Source organism: Chamaea fasciata, unplaced genomic scaffold, assembly GCF_029207755.1.
Source record: "Chamaea fasciata isolate MVZ Bird 193981 ecotype frontalis unplaced genomic scaffold, bChaFas1.0.hap1 SCAF_4, whole genome shotgun sequence".
NCBI classification, from domain to species: domain Eukaryota; kingdom Metazoa; phylum Chordata; class Aves; order Passeriformes; family Sylviidae; genus Chamaea; species Chamaea fasciata.
The window spans coordinates 58,407,399-58,435,385 of record NW_027094089.1 but is presented as its reverse complement, the minus strand read 5'-3'; the positions used below and the strand labels follow the sequence as shown (position 1 = coordinate 58,435,385).

Genomic DNA, 27,987 nt, shown 5'->3' with positions numbered 1-27,987 from the left:
TGAATAACATGTCACTGAACAATTAAAAATATTTCCATTAACTGCCTTTCAAAACAACAGAATCCTTAATTAATAGCATAAAATCTTTGTAATATCAATCCTAAAAAGGCAAACCACTTTTTTGCCAAAGGTATGTATTTCTGCCAGTTTGCAGATATCTGGAATTTAAAAATCCCTCCCCACCACCTCCCAACACTGCTATCCCCTACCATAACCCAGTGTATTTGATAGATTTTAGGACTGGAATTAGTAATGGCAATGACTGATGTACTTTGGGAAGGACACTGCCCCCATTTCCTTCCAGTTGTTTTTGTATCTTCTAAGCATATCAGACCACACACGTGTATCCAAAACTCTGCATTTTAGAATACGGTCCCAAATCATGCAACATTTTTGCGAGGCAACTATTCCTTCTCAGATATTTTATGTGTCTTAAAGGATGGATTGTGATGGAAGAAAATTGGTTTGTCTGCTTGCACCCATTCCCGATCTTATTTACAAGCAGAATGTTCTGTTTGCAGTTTTTTCACTAGTGAATAGACTTGCAAGATCCAACTGAGACCACATGGTAGCTAGCTGTTTGGGACATTCTCCCGTTTTATAGCCATGGGAAACTAAATCCCAAATCTTCTCATAATAAAGTGGGGGGAATATCTTAATTCAAACCATTTTGTTATTGGAAAAGAGATCCTTTTATATCCAGCTTTTCTGTTTCCTTCCATTGTTTTGAATTAAAATATATTTTTTAAAATCTTAAACCTCCCTTTTCTGCCACCAAGAAAGAAGAAAAAGAAATAGGGTCAAGCCTCAAACTGTTTTGATTTTTCATTTTAGCTGGAGACTTGAAGAATAGTGCTGGTTACGATTTGTGACCGTTCCTTCTCTTTTTGTGTCTCTGTGTTTTTGAATTATTCAGTTACCTAGTGAAACAGTAAATGTGAGGGTTTGTTGAGAAATTTGCAGTGGTTACAAATGGTAAGTGAAGAACTCTTAATGCCTGGACTGATTGCGGGAGGCTTGAATTTCTAGTAATTCTGGGAACGTAAGAGTGACATCCCCAAGGCAATCAAGCACAACGGTTTAGGCTGAATGTGCTGAGAGTAACTAAATCTGGATTAAAAAGTTAGCTAAACTTTTAAATCATTCACTTTAGCAAGTGCCACAGTATCCACAAGTTGGGCAGAATGTTATACCAACAACTGTTAGGACTGGCACCTGGAAAACAGCACTTAAGTAGGTATTTTCTAACTGCAGAGAAAATGGCACTCACCTGGATGGACTTGACTGGTCAGCCATTCACTACAGTGAATGTTTGGAGTTCTTGCCTCCTTAACTCGATGCCCATGGCATGGAGTGAAAACAGAAAGGCACATTTTTCTTTCCTATGGAGTGGTCAGAGAATGGTGTGAATGTGCCTGTAAGCCAGTATTTTTTTAATGGTATTCTATGGCTACTCTCCTTAATAGTCTATTTGTTCAACTAAGTAGCCTTCACATAATTTATTTTATGAACAAGTCCAATTAAAGTGGCATAATTTGAAACCAACTTAAAAAAAAAAACAAAAAACCATTTCATGTGAAGTGGTTAACCTTTCTCTTTTTTAAACCTTTGAGTTAGTTAAGCTTGCCTCCTGGATACCTTTACAAAAATTCAGGAGATACCAGTCAGCTTCAATTGTTGTTCAAAAATTAATTGTTGTTCAAAAATTAATATCTAAATAGATATGGAGAAATTTAGTGACTAGTCCAATTTGCCTAAATATATATCATGGAAGGCCTGATTTCAAGTCCAGAATTGTAGGCAATACTTCCTTGTGCTTTCAAGCAGAGAAATAAGAGAATATAAATGGACCAGAAAGAGTATGGATTTGCTAACCTGAATCCTGTGTTTCTTTAGGGTGTGCTGCGGCAGAAATTTTTTTTTAAAAAATCAGTTGTGCCCTGAGCCCTTACATTTTTGTGAGAATGACTGCTTTTATCACATGGGGAAAAATATATCTTGTAACTAATATGGAAATTACTTAAAAAAAAAAAAGCTGAAAAGCTGAAACAGTAATCTCCAGCCATTAGCACTTCGGTTGCTGCCATCAGAAAATAATTTACAGATCTTCTTGCAGCTGCTCACAGCTGCTTATCAAGAGTTTGTTGTGAGACAAAGCTGGGCCAGAAGAGGTTTTCCTCTCCATGCAGCCAGTGTAATTAGTTTAAGAATAATTTCTCCCTTGTGTACCTGAAACAATTCTATCAACTAACAGGCCCAGCTACATAGACACCCACCAAAAATATGAACCACCAAGTAGAGATGGATGGTCAGCAAGGTAAGGCATTTTGTTAAGGAATTGATTACTCAAAGATAGTAATCAGCACTTTAAAGATGTTTGCAGTAAGTCTTTGTAGAGTTAAAAAATTAAGTATTTGTTTTCATGCATTTGATGATATACAAGAAGCTACAGTGGATTTTTTACTGCATAATACTTTATTTTCTTTTTATTTTGTGGTAAGGATAAAATGTTTTCATATGCTTTTTACTTCTTTCTGTGTAAAAGTTTCTGAAACAAGCCAAGTTATCTGAGTGGAAACATTCCTGATTTTGAGATGAGATTTTTATTTCTGTATGCATTTTATATACATTTGCATTTTTGAGTTTTTGTGGGTTTTTTTTTCTCTCTTGAGAAGCTGCCACTAGATGGAGCAAGCGTTGTTTAAAAAAAAAAAAAAAAAAAAAAAAAAAAAGGAAAGAACCCCCAAACCCAGAGGCCCACAGCCCTCCCAAAAAACAAAACCAAACCAACCTCTCCCCCAACAAAAAAGAAAAGAAGGGGAAAAAGAAAACATAAAAGGAAAAACCCAAACCAAGAATACTGAAACCCTGCCCTAAAATCTGAGAATGATAAGAACACATATCATTTACAGATTCCACATCTTTGTTATTAAAAGCTTTGTGCTAAAATATGGAAGCTTAATATAATTTTAAGCTGTCTAGTCAAGAAAATTCTTTCTACTTTTTCGTAAATATTTTAAGACATATTAGGCTTAAATGAACTCTAATACAAGGTGCTGGTGGAGAGAAAGCATAACCACAAGCAATTTTTAAAAATTCCTTGCAGAATCCATTGCATATCTAAGATAATTGCAATTCCATCATTAAATATTTTTAGATAATGAGAAGCAGAATGGACTTTTAGAACATTTCTCACTGTATTAAATAAATGTTTTATCAATTCCTTTAAACTTGGGCATAGAAATTTAGGTTGACCTTGAAACATGAAACTTGTCTGTAGGACACGGAATGGTGAACACATTTTAGGGTGATGTGGGGTTTTCTACTCCCACAGAGCTGGTCCACAGCAGCATTCCTTCTCTAGCTCGTGTATGAGGTTCAATGGATTCTTAGAAGGTAAACCTTACAGTTCTTGTTGATCAGAACTGGGCTTAACTTGGTAGATTCTATGTTGATATATCTCAAACAACATCTGATCTCACTATGACTTAGCAAAACTCAGATTATGTTATTCCATCTATGTCAAATTGATTTATTTGAGTGGGCTGTATTTAATGTGAGGATAATTTCTCTTAAGATTGTTCTCTTTATCTGGATTTAGAAAAAGATGTGGGAAAACATCCATAAAGATGCTCTGAATTAGATTAAAACATTTTATTAATAGGATTGTTCAATCACTTGTCGTGGCAGCCTAGTGGTTGAAAGAGGACATAATTTGCATCCTTGTGGCTGATCTGTTGTGTCCTAAATTACAGTTACAGAGACTTAAAGGATAAAAGGGGTTTGCAGATCATTTAATTGAATCAGACTGCAGTGACTTGACTGGTATCACCCAGTGAAGAGTTTTCTTCCCATGCCTCTCTGTCATCTATGATTTGTTGCACAACACTAATCTACTCTTTGTCTTCTAATTTATAGTAGAGTATCTGTTTGCCTTTTAGAGTATGAACAGTATTATTCCATGTGTTCAAATGCTGTGCTATCAAAATTCCCATTCTCTTCCTCTTTCTGTACAATTTAGTTGATTAGTGTGCACCTACATTTTCAGTGTAGTAAACGGATGCTCTTTAATAAGGAAGGGAAAGACAGAAACACACAGAAAGTACAGATGTAAAGCAGGTACTGGCCATGCCTTGTAAAACAACCCTGCCCATGCAGCTCAAATGATGCATAGCAACACTGACCAAGAGAGACTTCCTACAGGGTTAAGGATTAGTAGCTATGTTTGACTAAGCCATGGTCTCTTTGTTCAGACTGCCAGTAAGGGGCCCAATTAGTGTCAGCTGCAATTGTGATTATTCTGAGATCTCAGCCATTAGAAATATTCTGTAGTGGCTCTACCTGGTTGTGCTGAGTATATTTCACAGCAAAAATATAATATTGTGGGGTCTCTTTTGGTGTGTTTGGTTTTTTTAAGGAGAAAAATAGAGGTTTGCAAATTACTGTATGAGGGTATTAAAAAAATCTTGGTACATACTCTCTTTATTTTATTAAAAAAAGTAATTTATGAGCTGTCATCTCAAACTTTTACAACTCTTTCCATACAAAGTCTTAGTTTTTGTTCAAGTTTTTTTTTGTTTGTTTGTTTGGGTTTTTTTGGTTTTTTTTTGGTGATGAATATTACTTTTATAAAGAACCAAATGTAGGAAAACTTAATGAACAGAATAGAACTAATAAAGGTTGAGGATTTGTTTTTTATACACTCTATAAATAATAGAGAGAAACTTTAAAATTTAAAGTTATCTGGCTCTCTAAGCCCCCATGAATAATAACAAAAATAATATGCTTAGTATTTTCAATGAGCCAATTTTAGAATGAGATCAATTTTTGCTCAGAATGCATAAATAAATTACAAACTTGGAGCCAGAAGTTAAATACAAGCTAACGTAAAAATGAGAACACTGATAAAGGAACAGATTAAAGATTGGATTTGTTAAGGTAATATTGTTCTAGTCATTACATTTTATAGTCTTCGGGGGGAAATTCTTGCACTGGGTAGATATGACTTAAGTATAAGCTGCTGCAATGTCTCTGGAATGGTATGTGTTTAAGTTGGAACAAGTTGTTTTCTACACTTTGCTCTCTTTGGCATGGGGGAGCCTGCTCATAGGAGGAAATCAAACTTCCATAAAAAAAGAGATGCAGCTTCAGGACTAAATTTCTTTGCTTTGTCTTGATAGAGGAGGAAGTGCACATTAAGGGTAAGCTTCAAATCAAAAAAGGGGACCATTTAGTAATTGCATTGGAATAAATTCTGTTCCTTTATGATTTACATGTGTAGAAGTCCTTAAGATTTCTTCCTTTCCCATCCACACAATAAAGTCCCTCAGAGACTAACAGTGAAAACTCTTATTACAGTTACCTGTGATACAAAAGCATTTTCAGTGATTTTTTTTTCTCCTATTTATAGTTTAGAAAACTCCATCTCTGCTGGAGTGCTGATCTGCTCTTTTGTCTAGGAAATATTGAAGATGTGCTAGAAAATTGTGTAAGTGCTCAAGTGAGTGCTACTGCCTCCTAGCAGAAATGTGTGCATGCTGATTTTTACATCCTTCATCCATGAGTGATTATCTGCTCTTATTCTGTTTCTAGTTTTCCAAAAGGAAAACTATAATAATGGATATAAACCACTCATAATTAATAAGGTAGTCTACATTTGAGTAATATTTCTGGAAGTATCAGCACTTTGTTATAAATGGAAAGGGAGAGGGTGCTATAAACATACATGAGGCTCTTTAAAATTCTATTCCCAGAACACAGAAGTAACTGAAATATCAGCTCTCTTAGCTGTATTCATCACTTGGATGAAGCTCTGGCCGTGGCCATTCACATATTTTTCACCTTCATACTGGACAATTGCACCACATCATGCTACTTGCAGTTTACCTGGAAGGAAAGTGCAAAAATGGTTCAGTATGCAATAATCTTCCTTTTTAGAAGATCCACTGTCAGTTCAACCATGAATCCATTGAACTTTTTGGGAATTATTGTCACCATTGGAGTCTTAATGAGAAATGACTGTTTCTCTAAAGTGAGATATGATATCTTTATTCTTTTTCTTCAGCACAGGGATGTATATGCAAATGTGATGCTGTGGCACAGTTATAGTGTACATGCACTGTGTTGACCTGCCAGGAAACTGCTTGTGTGCGCTCTGACTCCTTGATAAATACTGTGCAGCTTAGCCATGTAAATTTTGCTTTCATTTACTATGGTACTCTTTCTGTGCCATCTAGTGTTTCTTTGACAATGACAAGTAGACAAGAGTTAGTGTAAGGGGAATAAATTTGGTCTGCACTAAGGCATTACTTGTATGCTAAGTTTTGAATCAGGATTGTGATAATAGTTCAAAACCAAATAATGGTTACATCCAGGTGAGTTTCGAGGAGACCAAGAGAGAACACTGAAAAAGAAAATCTGAGAATGAAGCTTCAATACATCCTAACATTATTCTGTGCCTCTTGCTAGTCAGATCCACTTGGGCATCAGTCCTGACTCTGTAGCCTTTTATAACAAATTTTCTTTCACTTTGTAAAAGCAGCAGTCAATCACATGCTTGTGGCTTGCTACCTAAAGAAATTCTCAACTCACAGAAGTGTAAAGTAATCTTGAAGATAATAGATGAAATTTAATCCTTCTTCATCCCCTTTTACCATTAAGAAACCAGAAAGCTTCTGTAAAGAGTGTATTATCAGACAGATCTGCAGTGGCCCAGTAACTGTGGTCTAATGACAGCTTCCTTTCTGAGCACCAGATGGGAAATTGAGTGTGGAGGGACTTGTTGCTTGCATTTGTCAGAATTGTGTTGATGGATTTGCGGGTGTGGTTACTGTAGATCAAGCTCACAGATCTTAGGAATTGAGGTGCTACAGAGGCTTAGATCTTGCTTACTTTCTGTTGACAGGTCAATCTGCTGTTGTCTTTTTGTAAGGGCATGAAATTTTGACTTTACCTCAGGAAATCCTGCTGATATATCTCTAGCTGCATTCTTGCATTGCTGTTAAGTGAAGCTAAAGACTTACCCACTAAAAAATCCCCCCGAAACAAGTCAAGAATAGGTGGAAATATTATGTACTGCAGGACATATAACTAAACCATTTAGAATAGACTCAGCCAAGGCCTTTGGTTCTGAAAGGTATGTCACCAGGTTTGACTCAAGGTTCAGCCTTGTGCTCTTTGTATTTGAGGAAGAAAACATGTTAGATAATTAATAACTGTAATAAAGCAATGCAAGATCTCACTGCACAACAAACCTTTGATGATAATTTCTGGTAGAGTAATCTCTCCTTTTAATATGAGGGAGTCTAAAACCAGCTTTCAGTATAATGGCTCATCCCATTTCTCATTCATCAGCAGAGGTTTTGCTTTGATATTACAAAACCTTCCTATAATCTCATCTGTAGCACCTCATCTGGAGGTGTTTTCCATGTTAAGTGTTTTCCCAGCTCCAGTGATCTCGCTGCTCTGACGATAGTGTTGAACGGCTGCTTCAGCCTACACAGTTTTCTCTTCTTTCTCCTCTCCTACACAGTCTAAGTATATGTGAGGAAAAAAATTCCATGGTATCTTTGTTTTTGTTTTCCTCTAAGCATATCAAATGGACTTTTATTTTTGTAGAATTTTCTTTCTGTTCTCTTTTTTCTTTCTCTAATAAAAACTTATCTACTCTCATCTTTCTGTATACTCATTGATCTCTCATTTTTGTTTGTACATCAACAATACTCTTCTGCTTCCCATCCTTTGCCCCATGAGAGATTCTCTACTTGCCTTGACAAGAGTTCTGTGCTTTTAAGCCACTTGATGGTTCTCTTATCAACTAAAGAGATCAGTTTTACAAGACTTCACTATTTTTTCCATTAGCTTGTGTCTGGATGAACATAAGCACTAGGAAAACATAAACCCTAGAAAACTAAAGTATTCTATTACTGTTGTTATCTCTGGACTAAGAAGGTTATTTATACACTCATTCACCCTTTCATAAATCCCTGACCTGTCTTTTGTTGCTGAAAATAGACAGTTCCACAGCTAAAGATTTTTTTTAAATTGTGCCTAAATAATAACTGTTGTCTGACCATAATCTCATTGGATTCAGTGGGTTTTTTTCCATTAACATCAGTGTGATCAGATCCCAGATGAACTTTTTTCTTGCCTTTTAATACTGTGAGTACTCAATTATGATGCTCTTAATGCTGAGCCATGCTGGGAAAGGAAAGTTTTTGTACTGCTGGAGCCCTGCCTCCTGGCAACCATATGTCTTTCAAAGGCAATGTTCCTCCACGGGGGAATGATAGAACGATTCCCTCTGCTAAACCTCTTTAATTACAAGAGCAAGTGTCCTCCTACTGCAGTCCTCCTAGCATCTAGGAGCACTGCTTTAGCCTTCTCTGGTGCAGTCAACGTTCCCAGAAAAGATTAAAAACTTCCTCTCTGACTTCCTGATTCACCTCCTATCCAGCTGTTACTTACTATTGCAATGCGCACTTTAATTGAGGATGATAAGGACAATAAGGATTCCCGTATGGCACTTGCAGCAGCTCTGAGACTGGAAAGAACTTTGTTGTTTCTCTTCAGTAAAAATGTCTTTGCTTAAGTAGTGCTGTATGTTGCTTACTTTTTAAAATTCTACCTTTATTTCTATTAAATTTAGAACAAAATGATAAAGACTTGCAATTAGATAAATAGATAAATATATATATTAAGGAATATATATAAAATCACTTTATGTGTGTGTGTGTGTGTGTGTGTGTTTGTGTGTACATATAAAATCCGTTTGTACACCTACCAAAAACAGTAATTTGATTTTCTACCTGAAAAAATTGCTCTGGCTTTCATGTGTTTTAGTCATCCTGAAGCACTGACACCCCAAATTCTGTTTTGACAACCAGGGAAAACATTTAATAAAAGCAGGCTATTGCCTGTACCAAGGGTGCTAAAATCCAAGTTTTAGATGAAATCCTAAACTGGGAACTAACATGGTAAATATGACCACAAGTCTATCCTTTTTCTGATCACCTGAATGGGCAATTTCTGTTTTTAATTTGTATTCGGGAAATGAAATGATTTTATTTTTTTCATCCCCAAATATTCTGATGTCATGGGAAAAGCTCTACATTCCCCTCTTCCCTTCCACATCCCCACAGCTGGAAATGCCTAGTTTCCTCAAATACGCTTTAATATTTGTGTAATTTACTTCAGGTTCTAGTCTGAAAAAAATAATTAGAATTTTGACTTCAGAAAATATGAGAAAAAACAGGTTATCTAATCAGAATACAGTGTTTGCACATATTCTGCCAAACAGACAGAAACAAAGGGGTAAGTGTTCAAGAAACCTGGGGAATGCTCTCCTGGAAATGCTGGAGTCATTGTATGCATTGCACTGTCTCTGGAATGGTTCTAGTGTGCTCTCCCTGGACAGGGGCAGGGTACACTGCTCCCAGTTACCCATGTTTTGTGAGGAATCTTTAGCTCACAGCCAGCATTTGCAGAGTGCTTTGGAGAGTGGCAGTTAGTGTGCCTACATGGAAGGTGGGGTAAACTCTTTGCTGCCCTGACTGAAGACCCTGCCCAAGACAACTCAGTGAGTATGCCCTGCAACAGCACAAGTACTTTCTGTGATTAATGTGTTGTGCAAAATCAGTGCATCGTTTCTAGTTGGACGGTGAATCTGAAATACAGCAACAGCTGTGTACAATGTAAGAAGGAAAAGCCTGTTTTCAAACAAAGCAATAAATGAAGTTTCTCTGATGGCCTATGCCGGTCCTAATGCCTCAGTCTCTGGAGGCAGAGGTGTACAGGAATGCTGATCTCTTCTATGAGTCAATTTCAGGCACTAAAAAAACACCATCTAGCTTTAATGTGTTGGTGTTAGTGTTCTCTTCAAGACTGCAAAATGGCCTAGTTGGGTGGTAAAGTCTGGTAATAAAGACACTCTTTTGAAATTTTTCCTGAGGATGAAAATAACTACTGGGTGCATTACTTTCTTGATGGATTCGTTATTGGTTGTTTTTAGATATTCCCAGTACACAAAGTAGAAGAAAGGTATAAGTGGAAGCAAGAAAATTTCTAAACATTTTTCCACTCACAATCTTTGGCTCAATCCAGATTCTAATCTTCCCAGGCAAAATGCAGAATCACAAAATCTCAGAATCACAAAATCGCAGAATAAGATGAGTTGAAAGAGATCCAAAAGGATCTTCTAGTCCAACTCCTGGCCCTGCACAGCACCATCCCCAAGGATCACACCATGTACCTGAGAGCACTTCCCAAACCCTTCTTGAATTTTGTCGGACTTTAAGCTGTGACCTTTTCCCTGAGGAGCCTGTTCCAGTGCCCAGCCACCCTCTGGGTGAAGAATCTTTTTCTAATACGCAGCCTAAACCTCCCCTAACTCAGCATCAGGCCATTCCCTCAGGTCCTGTCACTGGGCACCACAGAAGAGAGATCAGTGCCTGCACCTCCTTTTCCCCTCATGAGGAAGTTGTAACTGCAGTGAGGTCTGTCCTCAGTCTCCTCTGGGCTCAACAGACCAAGTGCTCTCAGCTGCTCCTCATGGCTTCCCCTCCAGATCCTTCACCGTGTTTGTTCACGCTTTCTAATGGCTTTATGTCTATTTTGTACTGTGGCACCCAAAACTGCCTCCAGTACTTGAAGTGAGGCTACCCCAGCTCAGAGCAGAGCAGGACAATCCCCTCCTTTGCCTGGCTGGTGATGCTGTGCCTAATGCCCCCCAGGACAGGGTTGGCCCTCCTGGCTGCCAGGGCACTGCTGGCTCACGTTCAGCTTGCTAGGACCCACAGGTCCCTTTCCATGGCACTGCTTTCCAGTGTCTCATTGTTGGTCTGTCCATACATCCAGGGTTGCCCTATCCCAGATGCAGAATCCAGCACTTTCCCTTGTTAAAACCACCAATCTGGGTTGGTGATTACCCAGACCCCTGATTTGTCAAGGTCTCTCTGCAGGGCCTCCTTTCCCTGAGGGGAGTCAGCAGCTCCTCCTAGTTTTGTATCATCTGTGAACTTGCCCAGTATCCTTTCCAGTTCTGTGTCCAGGTCATTTATGAAGATGTTGAAGAGCAGAGGGCCCAGGACAGTGCCCTGTGGAACCCCTGCAGTGACATATTCCCAGTCTGATGTCACTCCATTCACTGTAACCCTTTGTGCCCAACCTGTGACCCAGTCACTCGCCCATCCCCTGATGTGTTTATCCAGCTGTGGGCTGCACATTAGGTCCAGAAGGATCCTGTGAGAGACAGTGACAAAAACTTTACTGGTTTCCCTTGGTCAGCTGTGTGAGTTACCTTGTCACAAAAGGAAAACAGGCTGATAAGCAGGACTTTCTTGTCATGAAGCTATGCTGGCTGTGACTAGTGACTGCTTTCTCTTTCAGGTGTTTTTCAGTACCCCCGGAATAAACTTCTCCATAACTTTTTCAGACACTGAACTGAGACTGACAGGCCTGTAATTTCCTGGGTCCTCCTTGCCCTTCTTGAAAATCAGGACAATGTTTGTCAGCTTTGAATCATATGGAACCTCTCTGGATTCCCAAGACTACTCAAAAATCATTGAGAGAGGATTTGCAATTACATTAGCCAGCTCTTTGTGAATCCCATTAGGCCCCATAACCAAACAGGGATCCAGCTGGAGCAGCAGACCTCACACAATTTTAGGGTCAAATGGGGAATGATCAATCTTGCAGTCATGATCCTCCAGCTGAGGGCACTGAGAGCCCCCTGGTCTTGTCATCTGTGTTGAAGACTGAGGCAGAGAATGTGTTAAACACTTCTGCCTCGTCCCTGTATGTGAGGTGACCATCTTCAACCTGTAATAGGCAGGTGTTATTTTTCCAATGCAGAGTAGCTTGGCACTGTTGCTTTGAGTGTAAGCAGAAAAGATCCCAAGGGACTGTGAGTGCTATGCCAGTTGCAGCTGGGGAAGCAAGGAATACGAGGAATGGAAACCACACATATGTTGTGGAAATGATTTCTGACCTCCTTTGTGCTAGAGGCATACCAGTTTGTCCTCAACCAGCATTGTTTGTTTGATTCTTTTGATATTTTTCCTCCCTGGGGCAGCAGAAGGTGAAGCAAGGTGTCAAGAACTAGCTCAGAGGTTAATTTAGAGTGCAGAATTCAGTAAGGAAATCATGGGCAGGAGGTAAACCCAAGAGCATTCCTTGTGTAATAATTCATGGTAAAAATGCCACAGTGATTTTCTCTCATATGTGATGATTTATCACTCAACAATATTCAAAAATTATAATTGATGGATCTGTTAGAGATCTGCACAGTAATAAAAGTTATCTTTGTCAATGTCTTGTTGTGCCAAAATGTATTTGGCACTATATACATTTCATAAACATAATTGCCATTTTACTCATGTTAGCTATCGTGCCTATTACAAGCATTATCATTTGCCCTAAAACTCAGCTTCTAACGCTCTGTTCTGCTATGCAAGCCATCTAACATCTAAAGAGAGGGCTTTGGCAGTGTAGAGAGCAGAATACACTCAAAATCCTCCCCAGGTGTGGGTGGAACATAAGAAAAAGTATGCCAGCTTTTAGACAACTAGAGGTAATAGAGAGAAAGGAAAATCCTTATTGTTCCCTATTTTATGACCAACACAAAGCCTTTGTGCACTCAAAGGCACTGAATTTATGAGCAACTGATAACATGTGATATCATGTTTTCTGTAGAGGAATGAAATTATGGAGACCTTTAGATTCCCTCATCAATTTGTCCATCATTCACTGCAGTAGATTGAAATATTTGAGAATCAGTGAAGTCTGGGCATATCCCTGGAGCAAAGGAGAGATGTTGTGAGCATCTCAGGCAGAGTGTGTCCACAGCAACTTAACAGGCATGTAATTTTCATTTTCCTTCAAAGGAATATTCACTCTTCTTTTTTTGAAATCTTGCAGGTCATGTATCTCCTGCAACATGTTCACTACAGAGTTCTGTGGTCTGGAGTAACTCAGTTTCTGATTTTTATGACAAAGGTATATGTAAACAAATTAGCTTCTCTGGCAGGGCTGATCATTCTAGGACAGTGTAGCCTGCTGAGGAATACTTTTGTGGCATGGCAGCTACTGCTTGAATTAATCCTCTAAAGATTTTATGAAGATGGAAGACAGGCTGTGTTAGAGAAGGAATAGGGGCAGAATCTGTGTATAAAAAGGCTTCCTTGTACAGCTATTCCCTGGCTTTTTTGTTTTTTGTCTTTTTTTCTGTTTTACCCTTGTGTTTTTCTATGTTATGTATGGGCGTCAACTGTTAGAGTTAGGAAGGTAGGGATACTTTTTATTTAATGAACACAGAATAATTCTGTTCATTGCACCAATGTAAGAGCATGTCTATTTTTCAGCAAGTAATTTCAAATTATTTTCCTAATCTCAAATTGATTTTGTAACTCAGCACAATAATTTTAGTTATTCTAAAGCCTCTCTATTCAAGAGGCTTTACTTTGGTCTTGCCTTATTGCAGTTTTTTTGGTTTTAAAAAGGAATAATGAGATGTTTCAATAAAAATTCTTTTAGTGTGGAATTTTTTTGGTGTATTTTATTTTCTTTTGTTTTCTTGTATTTAATTTTATTGATTGATTGATTGATTTGATTTGATTTTTTAAAATAAAGTTGTTCATGGTACTGAAATTGGTGAAAAAGTTTCAAAATTTGAAAAGCAAGAGTGTAGCAAATATGTTCACACCTCACCTTTGTTATTGCTGGGAGTGCTCTGTCTTGAATATTTTTTATTCAGAAAACTTATTATAGACAATCTGATTGGAAAACAGTGTCTGTGTTTCAAAAACTTATCATCCTAAATTCTTTTGAAAACACAAATGCAGTAAGATTCCATCCAGAAAGGAGCAAGTCTTGACATAGAAACACTTGGGCAAGAAACTCCATAGAGGCCTTTGAGAAATGAGAAAGAGCTGGCACAGTTTACGTTTGAGGCTATGGCCTTTCCTTCTGATGGTCTTTCTTTCTTCTGAAACAGCTCTGCTTGAAATGGTTTTGGATTCAGTTTCTCTGGCTCCACTGCTATGCACATTCAGAAAAAGAAGAATTGAGAGACTTTATTTGAGTCTTTATTTGTGCTAGCATCTCTTTTTCGGTTTTCATCCTGGACGGTTCTAGCAACTTCAATTACGTTTGCCTCTAGAGGTACTGCTACTCCTTTATTGGACAGGAATACAAACGAGTAGCTGCTCCAGGCAGAGATCACTGCACACATTTGAACTTCCACTAAAAACAAACAAGCAAAAATCCAAACAAAAACAATGTCCAATGTTTGTTCAACATGATTCTCAGTTGTGTGCAATAGGCAGGAATCAAAGGAGGGCCTTGATTTCTCTGTTTTCCCCATCTATGCTTTTTTCCTCAGGGAAATCTACAAGCAAGTTTTCTGGGATTGTTTTTCCAATCTGGGAGAGATGAGCAATGCTTCAGTTAGAAAGCTATTTGGAGTTGCCAGTTAAATCCTTTAACGTGTTAGTATGAATTCAAGCAGAGAGAGGTGAGAGGCTAGTGGCTGCATAAATCCAAGTCTTTGACACTTGCTTCGCTTTTGGAAATGTGTGGAACCTCAAAGAGGGAAATTTTTTCTTTTTTACAGGCTAGAAAAATGCATTTTTCCCCCTATTACTCTGCAAGACTTGGGTTTGGTAAATGTCTTTCTCCAGTTATTTAAAGTCTGTTAAAGACAATCAGTATTCTATCATTAGTACTGTATTGTTCAAGACCTGAGGCTAATGGTTAACTTAAATACATTATTTTGGGCAAAATACTTTACTTACTGGCTGATTCTCTTTAGGCAGTTTTTTTTTTTTTTTTAATTGAAATGTGTATGTTCAGCACTATTTTGTGCATAGAAATATCATTTTCCTGATTTAAAATCAATATTGATTTTTCCATATAAAAGGAAAGAGTTTAAACTGCGAGAACCAAATTTGACCTACTTTGAATAATAGAACTTGTTCAGGAAAACCCCAATGATTCCAAATAATACACACACTTCATATATTGTAACTCTAAATAGACAACAGTTATAGACATAAAGCAATAGGAAGCCATCTTTCATAAATTTATAGGCAAAGTTTTACATTCCCTTCTCACTTATCCTGAAGTGCTTGATAAAAGTAAGAGAGTTACCAAGCTCCATTTTTACATAGTCATAACGCTGATTCAAATTCATACGGTAAAAACTGCTTGATGACTCTAAGAGGATGCTTTACAAGGTAAACTAGCAGAGCTGTTTTTAATGTGTGTTTTGTGTGTGAAGTAGCTAATTTTTGTCCCTCTGATAAAGGTTATCACATTCACTATTTTCAGGTTGGGTTAATCCAGTCACATCTATTTTAAGGCCTCTTAAAAGACTCAAACAGCAAGTAAAAAAAAAAATTGAAAGAATCTTAAAGAAAGATTTAAAAAAATATTCATTGAACCCAAAATAAGTCTATTGTCAGTTTGTTTGGGGTTTTGTTTGTTTAGTTTTTTTTGTTTTTAAAGGGAAATTAAAGAGTATTGCTGCATGTGTACAACATTTGCTATCTTTGGTTTGTCTTCTTTTATTGCTGAGGCAATGATTATTGTTATTCCTGCAAAGATATGGTGTTAACATAATAACTGAATTTAAAACTCCTTTTGGGAAAGATTTTGTTAGTCTCAGATTAATTTCAATCATAAAGATGGCAAAAATAATTTTGAGGGATAAAATAAGATTTAGAAACAACTGCAATACCTGCAAACTTGTGAGATAACCAGAATTACAGAAACAAATGATAAAAATTTTAAAAATTGCTTGGCATATTCATGGTGGCTTTTTGGCAATTAGTTATATATCTTAATTTCTTCCTATCTTAAGGCATTCTGTGTGTTTATATACATTTGAGAGTATAAATATATGTATATATGTATATATGTGTATATGTGTATATATATATATATATGTATATGTATGTATATACACAGACACACACATATGCACATCCAATGCATTTGACGCAGGTGGTATAGAAACCTGGAAACAAGGAAAGATGTGCTGCTGGACCTTGAAATAACACATAAAAAAGGACTGGATGGGGATGTGGAGACTAGGATGGCCTTGACTGCATGACCATAATGTGGTGAGTTCCAGATCCTGCTTGGAGGAAACAGTATTGTAAATAGGATTACAATCCTGGACTTTGAAAGAACTAACTTTGGCCTCCCCAGGAACCTATTTGGAAAATCCGTAGTCCTTAGGGACCTAGAGGGCAGGAGGGCCAGAGACAGTGAGTACTCAAACATCACTTCCTCCAAGCTCAAGATCACTGCACCCTTGTGAGCAAGAAATCAAGTAAAGAAGACACGAGATCTGCATGGATGGGCAAGAAGGTTCTGGCAAAACTCAAACAGAAGTAATTTTACAAAATATGGAAAAAGAGACAGTCCACTTGAGAAAAATATAGAAAAGTTTTCAGAGTGTGCAGTAATGTGACAAAAGAGATGTATTAAATCTGGCAAGAGATGTCAGTGACCACAAGTTTTCTTCAAGTACAATAGTAGCAAATGAATGAATCAGGAAAATGTGGCCCAGTGCTGAATGAGGTGGGTGCCCTAGTGACAGAGAGTGGGTTACTAAATGCCTTCCTTTCTTCAGTCTCTTCTGGTAAGTCTGGCCTTCAGGAGCCCCAGCCCCTGGAGGCAAGAGAGAATCTGGAGAAAGAAAGACTTTCCTTTGATCAAGGATCAGTTGGGAGATTATACAGGCAAACCTGACAGCCACAAATCCATGGACCCTGATGGGATGCACCCACAAATGCTGAGGGAGTTGGCAGATGTTATTGCCAAGCCATTCTCCATAATTTTTTAAAGGTTGTGGAGAATAGGAGAGTTCCCTGCAGACTGGAGGAATGTCATTTCAGTAGTCAAAAATGGCAAGAAGGAGAACCCAGGAAACTACAGACCATTAAGTCTCACCTGCATCCCTGGAAATGTGATGGGATAGCTTACCCTGGATGTCATTTACCTGGGGAGAAAAAGGAGGTTTTATCAGGAGTAGTCAATGTGGATTCACCAAAGGGAAAACATGCTTGACCGACCTGATAGACTTCTAGGCTAGAAAGACTGTGTAGATGGAGGGGAGATGGTGGGACCTGGTCTGACGGGGACTGACAGTAAGTTGGCCTTGGCTGACTACACAGAAAGCATCAACTTAAAACTGCGGGATGCAAAGTGCTGAAGAGAGAGAATGTCCAGACTTGGTGTGGAGAGTTGTGTGGGTACCATCAAGGTGGATGGTGTTGTGCGCATGCCAGTTTAGGCATGACACACAATTGTATGTTGAGTAAACATGCAGTTGAATAAGCTAAAGTACTTTACTGAAGTAGCTTGCTAAAGAGGTTTGTGTGATTACTATGTTAATAGAGACTATATGAATATGAACTATATGTCATAGCTTCATATAAGGTAATATTGTTAGTGGTTGGTAAAGTTATGTGTCCATATAAGGTAGTAAAGTTGTTGATTGGTTGGATAAGACACGGAAGCACTATAGCCAGGGGTATATATTGGCATGTCTTCTGCATTATGTTGTCTTCCGAGGTTGATCTTCCTAAATGCGATTATGCCTGATGCTCTAATAAATGAGCTTCTAATCAACCCTCAGTTGTTCCTGCCTCTTTCATTGCCAACAACAGTTGGCATCCCTAAGGGCAGGCGATGTCAAGGGTCAACTGTTGTCCCGCAGCCAGAATGGTGCCAACTGGAGGGCAGTAGGATGTTGTCTGCTTTGTCTTCACCAGGGCTTTGGACACTGTATTCCACAATATCCCATATGTGGCCTCTGGAAATTTAGGTTAAAGGATTGACAGAGAGGTAGTTTAAAAACTAGCTAGATGGCAAAGCTCAGGGGGTTGTGATAAGTTGAAGGCCTACAACTGTATTCCCAGGTGGTCAATGACCTGGATTTCAGGGGCAGAGTGTACCCTCAGCAAACTTGCTGACAATACAAACTTGAAGCAGGTGTCTGCTACAGCAGATGTCTTTGTTGGCAGTCAACATGAGCTAGATGGGCTGAAGTTCAACAAATGCAAGTCTGCAAATTCTGTGCCTGGGGAGGAATAATGCCTGTTACAAGGCACCAGCATAGGCTGGGGGCTGATCTGCTGGAAAACAGCTCTGCAGAGAAGGACCTGTTGGACCTGATGGACAATGAGCTGTACACGAGCCAGAAGTGTGCCCTGGCGGCCAAGAAGGCCAATGGTGTTCTGGGCTGCATCAGGAAGAATGTTGCCAGTGCAATACACAGGAAATGATCCTGTCATTCAACTCAGCCCTGGTAAGACTGGGTCAGGAGTTCTGTGTTCAGTTCTGGACACAGTTCTGAAACCACTGGAGCAGAAAAATCATCAAATTAGTAAGAACTCACTGGATATCAACATAAAAGAAGCTTTGGTTGAGTGTAAGAGCAAATGTGACCTTGATATTTGGTCAGAGAGTATTTCGGTCATAACTATTATTGGTAAAGGATATTCATGAAAAATCTCGGTTTCATAAAATTAAGTGGTGAATTAGCACACTATTGAAAGCATCTCTAGACAAATTGGTAAATATAAACATGTTGAAATCAGACTTTTGGAAAGGAAGGACTGACTCTCAATGACTCAGAGTTTGTGCTTAGATATGGTTATTTCTAGATTTAAATGCAGCTGCTACTGCAAAGACCATTCACATTGCAACATGATGGAACACAATATATTGGAAGTCAGTGAAGAAGACAACTATGATAGAATTTGTTTTCACAAATAGCATGGTAATGACAATTGTTATCACCATCGTGTGGAAGTAGTTTTATGGCTGTATAAATTAGCAGCAATATTCTATTAAAAGGTATTTTGTCACTGCAATTGAAATGAACTTGCGTTCTTTCAGAATTATCTTGAGCTACTATATCCAGTACTAATGCATCAACAAGATTGCTGAAATGTAGATGTCTTGGTTTAGACAGACAAGTATCTGCCAGGGAGGGTTGGAGTCTCCTTTGAAATGTAAGTCCTTCTCCCCTTTTCCAAATTATTATAAATTTGCAATTAAAAGGCTGTCAGGCAAAGATTTTGGGAATAGGTATAGCAGTTCTTTACTAGGGATATAAAAAAAAATACAGACGTTGTAGTACAGAAGGATAAGCAAGCAAATAAACAAACAAGAAATCTTAGAAAACTCTCACAGAGTCAGAAATACAACTTGACACCCTGTTGGTCAGGGTGTTGGAAGCAGTCCAGAGTAAGCCCTCCTGGAGTGGCAGATGTGGTTCTGTTGGAGTAGAGATGGTCTCGTTGAAGAGAAAGGGTCCAGTAATGGTGAGATGGGTCCAGTCTTCCTGCAGAGATCCAGTGGAGAACTGGATACCTGGTGGCACTGTGCTTCTTTTTTTATCTAGGTTAAGATGGTTAGGCTTATTCTCCCTGTGTGGAGCATCTTACATTAGTACAATGTAATGTGTCATGTCATTGATGAGCTCTTAATGGTCCATTAGCAGAAGACATTCCCATGGAAACAGTGAAACGATGAAGAGAGATAAGTAGCACTCCACCATCTTATAAGCGACACTCACCCATTTGGGCAAAGATAAGCAATTCTGCTCCACCCAGATGGAATAGAGTAACATGCTCTTTACAAAACCCACGACCGTAGATGACTGGGTGAACATATCCAAATCCCATCTATTTTAAGCATGGGACAAACTGTCCTAGGTAGATTGTGTAAGGATTCTTTTAGTGATGTACTACACTCTTTTAACAGCTAGACATATTTCTGAATCACAGTGGTAATTGCCTAAATCAACTAACCCAAAACTTCTCAACTTTCAGTAACACATCTTGGTGTGTGTGTTATAGGGTCCTGTGGAATACAACAGCACTTGTATGGAGATGAAAAGATGAAAAAAACAAGTCATGCACTGTAGCATCTGCCCAGTGAGCTCTGCGTTTCAAAATCTTTTTCTTTGATGTTCTGCCAATAAGAAACTCTGTAAGTCTTCAGTGTCATTCCATTAGAAAAGAGGAACAGAGAGTTACCTACCAAGAGACAGGGACTACAACCATTTTTGACTATTTTGTCACAACAGATGAGCAAAATGTTTATCAGAGGAATTCAATATATGCAGTGCACAGGACAAAAAAAGCAGTTCAGTTCATGCTTTGATGAATCATTTATCCTGTTTCTTCCTCCAGTGAATACTGCATTTTCTTTGACAGATCTCTTATGCGATGGTTTAAAAGTGCATTTACTGTAACAATGTGCTCTGAATAATTGTATTTCATATAGTTTCCATGCTATTTTGTGTTCCTGTCTAGGATATTGAAAACATGTTTGACTGTGATTCTTCATTAGGATTTGCTGGCATCACTTCTCTTCCTTGACATTCATTATTTTCTTGGCATCATCTGATTTGGCACAATAAAGTTACTTTAATCTGATATCAATAAATGAAATTCAAAATAGCTGCATGCTGTGCATGCTGTGCCCAGTTGTGGAAATTTCCCTTGTGACCCTTCTCACTAGACACGACATTATTATCAGCATAAAATTGCCTATATTTATTTGTGTGATTGTTAGCAATGAATTTGATTACTTATTTTATAATAGTTCTTCTACACTTGTTGAGTGCCTAAGTGAATGGACAGCTTTGCAAGTTGTTATGATATTGTTATAAACTAGAAATAGTAATGCTAGGAACTTAGAAAACCACGCTTATTCCTTAGGGGAAACAAGTGGAAAAATACTTTATGTTGAATCTTTCATGTACGTATACATAAAACCACTGTGATAAAGGATGATTCATTCATTTTTGTCTATATTAATTCACAGCTAACCTAGCCATTATGGAACATAACCCATAATTTTTGCAAATTTTAAGCTGTTCATCAAGCCTTCTTGCTAATATAAGTAAGGGAAAATATTAATATTGGAAACTATTGAATTTTGTTGTCTTTTGATTTGTTTCAAAATATTTTCCCATGGTGAGCCTATAGTAATTTTTCCTTAGCCCACCTGAATAATGAAAGAAATCTAGAAACAAGAATGGCCTCCATTTTGTATAGAGTTCTTGGGTATTTGAAACTAATGAAACAGCTGACTTTCTTAGTCACTTGTAAGCCATGGTGGTGGTTAATTAATGATATTCATGTTCAAGGTGTAGTGGTATTCTTCCCTATATGGCCAACAATGCATGATTATCCTACAAATAATGAATACATAATTCTTTACAAATTCTACTGGAAGAAAACAGAAACCAGTTTGAAACCCAGTTTTAAGAACTCTTTAAAAGAATATAAGTTCTACTAGAATACGCATTTCTTGGAAATGGATATAAGTAATTTTATTTGAAAATCCTGTCATAAAGATAGGAGTTGTCTCTATCAAAAATAAGCAAGGCAGTTAAAAAGATAAACATTTCACTATCAGTGTAGTAAATATACACTGGATGCCATTTTCCCATGACCATTAGGTAAGTTATTATTGGACAGTGACACATTGCACTGGAATTGATGTCTGCTTTTCTCTCTATTGTACTTTTTACTTTATGGAATATACTGCTTTGAGATTTCAGGAAGTCCAAGAACAAAACTAGACATTGGTCATAAATACCAAATTAATCAAAAGTTTTAGAAAAGCAGATCACGTGTATGTGTTTACTTAGTATATAGAGTTCGTTTCCTTTTAGTTTCGTTTTATGCCTGCTAGAATTTTGCAGACAAGTACCTTTTGCCACTGACTGTACCTGCTTGTTTTCTACTTTACACAGATTCTGTTCTTCAACATATTTAGAATTTCTAAGCAAGATTTTATTTTAAAATACCAGAAATATAAAGAAAAAATGGAAGGCTATTTATGTAATTCCATAAAGACTAACAAAGCATATTAACATCAATAGTCAGTTACATGATTCATCAATGACACTCATCACAGCACCACAGCATCACAGAATCACTAGGTTAGAAGAGACCTTCAAGATCATCGGGTCCAACCCATACCCTAACAGCTCAACTAAACCATGGCACTGAGTGCCACATCCAACCTTTTTTAAACACGTTCAGAGATGGTGACTCCACCACCTCCCTGGGCAGAAAGTTCCAGTATTTAATCACTCTTTCCTTAAAAAACTTCTTCCTGCTATCCAACCTATATCTCCCTGGGTGCAGCTTAAGACTGTGTCCATTTGTTCCATCAGTTGCTGCCTAGAGAAAGACACCAACCCCCACCTGACTGCAAACACCCGTCAGGGAGTTGTAGAGAGTGATAAGGTCACCTCTGAGTCTCCTTTTCTTCAGGCTCAACAGCTCCCTCAGTCATTCCTCGCAGGGTTTGTGTTCCAAGCCCTTCACCAGCCTCATCGCCTCCTCTGGATGTGCTCAAGTGTCTCAACATCCTTCCTAAACTGAGGAGCCCAGAACTGGACACAGCACTCAAGGTGTGGCCTCACCAGTACAGGGGAAGAATGACTTCCCATATCCTGCTGGCCACACTATTCCTGATACAGGCCAGGATGCCATTGGCCTTCTTGGCCACCTGGGCATATCCTGGCTCCTGTTCAGCTGCTGCCACCAGAACCCCCAGGTCCCTTTCTGCTTCGGCACTGTCCAGCCACACCATCCCCAGCCTATAGCATTGCAGGGGGTTATTGTGGCCAAAATGCAGGACCCAGCACTTGGACTTCTTAAACTTCATCCTATAGGACTCTGCCTATGTGTGCAACCATTCCAGGTCTCTCTGCAGAGCCCTCCTACCTTCCATTCACTCCCACCTTAGTGTCATCTGCAAATTTACTAATGACAGACTCAATACCCTCATCCATGTAGTCAGTAAAAGTATTGAACAGACCTGGCCCCAGCTCAGACCCGTGAGGGACACCACTGGTGCCTGGCTGCCAGCTGGATGCAGCATCATTCACTACCATTCTCTGGGCCCAGCCATCCAGCCAGTTCTTAACCTAGCAAAGAGTGCCCCTGTCCAAGTCATGGGCTGCCAACTTTTCCAAGAGTGTTCTGTGGGAGACAGTGTTGAGAGCCTTACTGAAGTCCAGATAGACAACATCCACAGCCCTTCCTGCATCCACCAGGCGGGTCACCTGGTCATAAAAGGAGATCAGGTTGGTCAAACACAACGTACCCTTCCTAAACCCACACTGGCTGAGTCTGATACCCTGGCAATCCTGTAAGTGCTGCATGTTCACTCTAAAGAATACAAGAAAATTATTGCCTTGTATCATGTATGGCTTCCATATCAGGCCTTGCAGAGAGTCCTTACAGTAAATAGTAATAATCAGGATGGAGTATATGGAGAATTTGCTGGTATAGGCAGTGTCCTATGTTATATGGAATATATCAATACCTATATATTAATATATATGTATTTCTACATAGGGAAACTCCTGAATTTCTCTATTCTTCATCAGTAAAATATTTACAAGAATAAAAAAAATACAAATGGAGAATGTTATTTCATGTTGGCTGAAGCAAAAAATCTGTGTGACCATTCAACATAACAGTTTCTGAACTACAGATGTGAAATATCTTAAGAATTTGACTTAACAGCAACTCACAGCATGGATGGTGCTGCCTTTTAAAAACTATTTGTTTGCCATCCATTTACATACACAAGTTATTTTGATTATAGTATTACTGTAAGGAGGACTGGGCTGTTGAGCTGTTGGAGATACTCCTGAAGAAAACACTTCTCCCATGCGCCTTAGATCTGACTATAGACACCTGGAATGTTAGGCTGACAAATCCTGAGATACAGTATAATTGATTTTTTTCAATACCTGTTGTGAAAAGAATCTACAAGCAGTTAATAATAAGACTTCATAGAAGAAGCAAAAAGACAGTATATGTGCTGTTAGGAACAGTAAAGTGTAGGAGTTAAGTAGCTGAGGAAATCAGAAATAATGGATATGTTTCTACAGAGATATTACCACTCAGGCCAGCTGTAGTTGACAATGACATTGTAAGCAGAACTATTGCAGACAAAAATGATGGCAGAAACAGTAAGGGAGGCAGGCATTTGCCATGAAATAGAGCACTAAGGTGAGTATCAGAAAAATAAGACTCACTGGAAATTTGTGCTGTGATAGATTGTATTAAAATGAAGATGGATGGAGTAGAGAAAACAAACACTTTTGGCCATGATTGTGGAAGGGCGAAGATTATTCATGGTTAATAAATTTTGTAAACCTAGATTTCACACCCCAACCTATGGTGAATAATGTTTTGAAATGCTGTAGATCTCGAAATGAGACACTGATCACAATATACACCATCACCACGAATAAATGTTACTGATTGCTATGTTAATTTTTTTTTCCAGAAAGATGCTTGAAAGAACATATTACTTTGATATTGATAGTGTTTGAAATTCCTGGATGAGGTTGCTCGCAACTTTCTTCACCAAAATTTGCTGAATCAGTAAAAAGTGTTATTACTTCAGGTTTAGTTTCCGGTATGAAATGAGGGTATTAGAGAAGAATGAGCATTGGGTAACAGATTCTAGATGAAATCATCACAAGCAGATTCAATTTAAGTGAAATAGTAAGGAAGGGTGAAAAGACTATCGTTAAAACTCATCACTCAGGTAAAGAAACTAGCTCGAGGAAGGACACTAGACAAGGTTTGGTTTAGAAACAAAACCCACGACAACTAGAAGCTTGGGAATTGGAAGGCATAAACAGTGGAATTTCTGTACAAATAAGTGCTGAAGCTCTTGGGAATATGTATTCCCTAAAAAAGAAGCAAAAAGCATGTAGGAAAAGACTTGCCAAAATATGAGCAAACTGCCTTCTCAAGAAGCATATAAAATGCTGAAATAGAAAAAAACCCTCTCAGTTTTATTTGTGTTTTTAAGTGTTTTTACTTACTTTATGTTTTACTTAAAGACAATATTCACAAAAGCACCAAAAAGGCATTTTTTAGAGATCTGAAACTTAGAGATAAGCCTTCACATGGGAAGGTATTACAGGTCAGTGGAATGACACCTTAAAAAATTGTTATAACTAGTAGCAGTGAGTAATTTAGCTCTAGAAATTAAATGAGTGTAGTGGTTTGAAAGCAAAACAAGTGAGAGGCTCCAAGTCAGAGATACAATTTAATAGGAAAAAAAGGAAAGAAAGTAAAATAAAATAGATGCAATAATACAAAAAACCACTGACAGAGTCAGAATACAACCTGAGCAGGGTGATGGAAGCAGTCCAGATGAGGTGGTCTTCCTGAAGCAGTGATTCTGTAGAAAAGTCTGGTAGCTCGGGTCCTCTGGGAATCCAGTGGGTAAGCGCCCCTCTGGTGTTCAGAGTCTCATATCCAGGCTGGAATGCTTGGTTCCACCCTCCGGGCGGAGCATCTCACAATGGGATGGTGAGTCATGTGATAAGGTCCGATGGGCCCATTAACAGGAGGTTGTCCAGGAGGGGGTTATCTGTGAGCTGTGCAGCAAAGGTGCTGATGGGCCCATTAACAGAAGATAAGCCAGAGTGGAGGAGGCAGGGAGCACTGCCTCACCTGGTTTCAACAGTTCATGAAGATGGTGATAGAATATACTTCAACCCAGGACAATGAAGAAGAGTGCTGTAAGCAGATAGGGTGCAAAATGCAACAGTGGAAAATTATGTGCTGAAAATCTAATCACAGTCATTTCAGCTGTAACCTGATGAGTTAGAAATTATGTCTGCAGAGAACAACCTGACTGACTAGCTAGTTCAGACTTGTCTCTGATCATCAGTGTGAAAGGACTATAAAACCTGTAATACACCCTTGGAATGAGTCAGGAAAGGTATTTCTGGAAGAGATGAAGTAAAGTCAATGTTTTTGAAAAGGGTATTGGTAAGACTTAAATCTGGAGTCCTGCATATAGTTCAGGTCATGTTCAGGAACAATGGATTTCAGCCTGGAACATTACCTGAGAAAGACTACAAAAAAGATAACATGAATGGAGAGCTTGTTCATGACAGGAGATTAAAATAATTCCGTTTGTATCGTATTATAAATTAAAGATTGAGAGTCATGTGACAGGTACACATAAATATGTCCAAAGATATAGAGAAAGATAATAGTACCTCTTCACCACAAAAGAGGAAGAAGAGCTTTTGTGGTGAAAGGGTCACATTAGGAGAAATCTGAAACAAATGCATCCTGGAAATTTATGATTGTTTGGATAAAAAACAACAAACCAAACAATGGAATGATTGGAGGAAAAAGACAAACATCTTAAAGTGTAGATAACTTAGTCTGAAAATTTCTGACATGGTTCATGTTCAGTGCACCAACAGGCTCTTAAAGGTTACAAGAGGATGACTCTGGATGACTGTGTTATGAGGATAAAATTTTCTTAGTATTTTTCACAACATCACTTATTCAAATAGAAATGGTGTGTTTTCTTAACCTCCAAAAGATTAAAATGCCAGACATTTTGATTCTATTCCCAACCCTTTTTATTTTTAGTAGAGTTGCACACCTGGGATACATACCCAAAATTGCTCCCCACTCTGTTAACTCTATGCTGCTTTTGCTGCTATTTCTTCTCTCAGATCATTTCAGTTTTTTTTCTCTGCTTATCACTTTTAACAATGTTTGATCTGAGTCCAGTATCTGAACAGTGGAGAACAGTTCTACACCGACTTAGAGACAAAGAAACCCACTCTTTCCTGTCAAGCTGTAACAAATTACCTAACCACATACTGTAGAACCTGTGTGTATGAACAGTATGTTTTTAGCTTATATATACCTCCTTCACTTTGATTTAAGTAGAAATGGTGCACTGACATGCTAAAGGGATCCCTTGGGTTTCACAGGAGATATTTATTTTCCAGTCACAATCCCCTCTCATATTCATCAAACACCAAAGAAACATGGAGGGGAAAAACAAATTTTTGTGCTGCTGTTTTAGCATATTGACTGCATATTGGTGTGATGTTTGAGCAACTGCATTCAGCATATTTCTTCCTATCAAAGAGTTCCAGTCATAACTGAAGGAACCCAAGCAAAAATGATAGCTTCTTTCTTTCTCTTTAGGAGAAACTGAGACATTTAATCTGTACAATGAAATTTATACCAAATAAGGCCCAATAAGAGGAAATTCTTGAGACTGCAGTTCTGCCTGAATATCAGAGCAGTTTTAGGCATGGATGATATCTGGTAAAAAGCTGGACTAGGATCAGGTTCAGGATGTTTGTAGAAGCTTATAACTGTAGAATACAATTCCTCAAGCTAGTGCCTATCGTAAAGACTTTATGCCAAATGTGACAAAATTCCCATCTTAGGAGGTACTCTCTTTTGTTACATGGATTATTGTATTGTCAAACTTGTTTTTGCAGTGGTCCAGAAATGTGGATGGCCTCCCCTTTTACTGGTTCCATAGGAGCTCAAATGAAGTATTTTATGGGATCAAGCCTGTGGTTTCAATCATCTAATTCACTTTTGTGAAGATTTTTCCTTATCCTGGACCTTTCTCAGCAGTGGTGATTAATCAACTTATGAGAAAATGGTCACTTAAAATTTTATATTTACAGTTTATTTTCTCCAAAATAAAGCTAAAAATCACTGGCCAAATCTTTTTAAGTGTCAGTACCATTAAACTAAAAAGAAAAGTTTTATTTGGCAGCTAGGCAACAAGCCACCTCCTGTGGTTTCTGGACTACAACAGCACAAAGCTTAGCAGATTTGGCATACCCTATGTACTTTCAACCAGGAAGCTTATGAAAAAAGATAACATTACAAAATTTTAGAAATGGTTAAGTTGGAATTCTTCCCTTATTAATGCAGATTGTGAAAACCTAAATAATAGAAAGAAGTTTTATGTGCAGTTTTGTGAAAGATCTTAAAATGCAAAATCCTGATTTTCTCTAATTTTGGTTCAGAGACATGGCTGGTTCACTGTCTGCAGTTTTAAAGACTGTATGATGCAGGATCAGAGAGTTAAGCAGATCAACTTTATGTGGAGAAAAGTAGGAGCCGTTTTGCTGAA

At 38.2% G+C, this 27,987-nt stretch overlaps 1 long non-coding RNA gene across 1 annotated transcript; it reads left to right on the top strand.

The window, feature by feature from the left end:
• Positions 1-2,177: 2,177 nt before the first annotated feature.
• Positions 2,178-20,144, top strand: LOC136288935 (uncharacterized). The gene is made up of 3 exons (XR_010720653.1): positions 2,178-2,317; positions 16,000-16,118; positions 19,872-20,144. It is a non-coding gene; the product is annotated as an uncharacterized lncRNA (long non-coding RNA).
• The last annotated feature ends 7,843 nt before the right edge of the window (positions 20,145-27,987 follow it).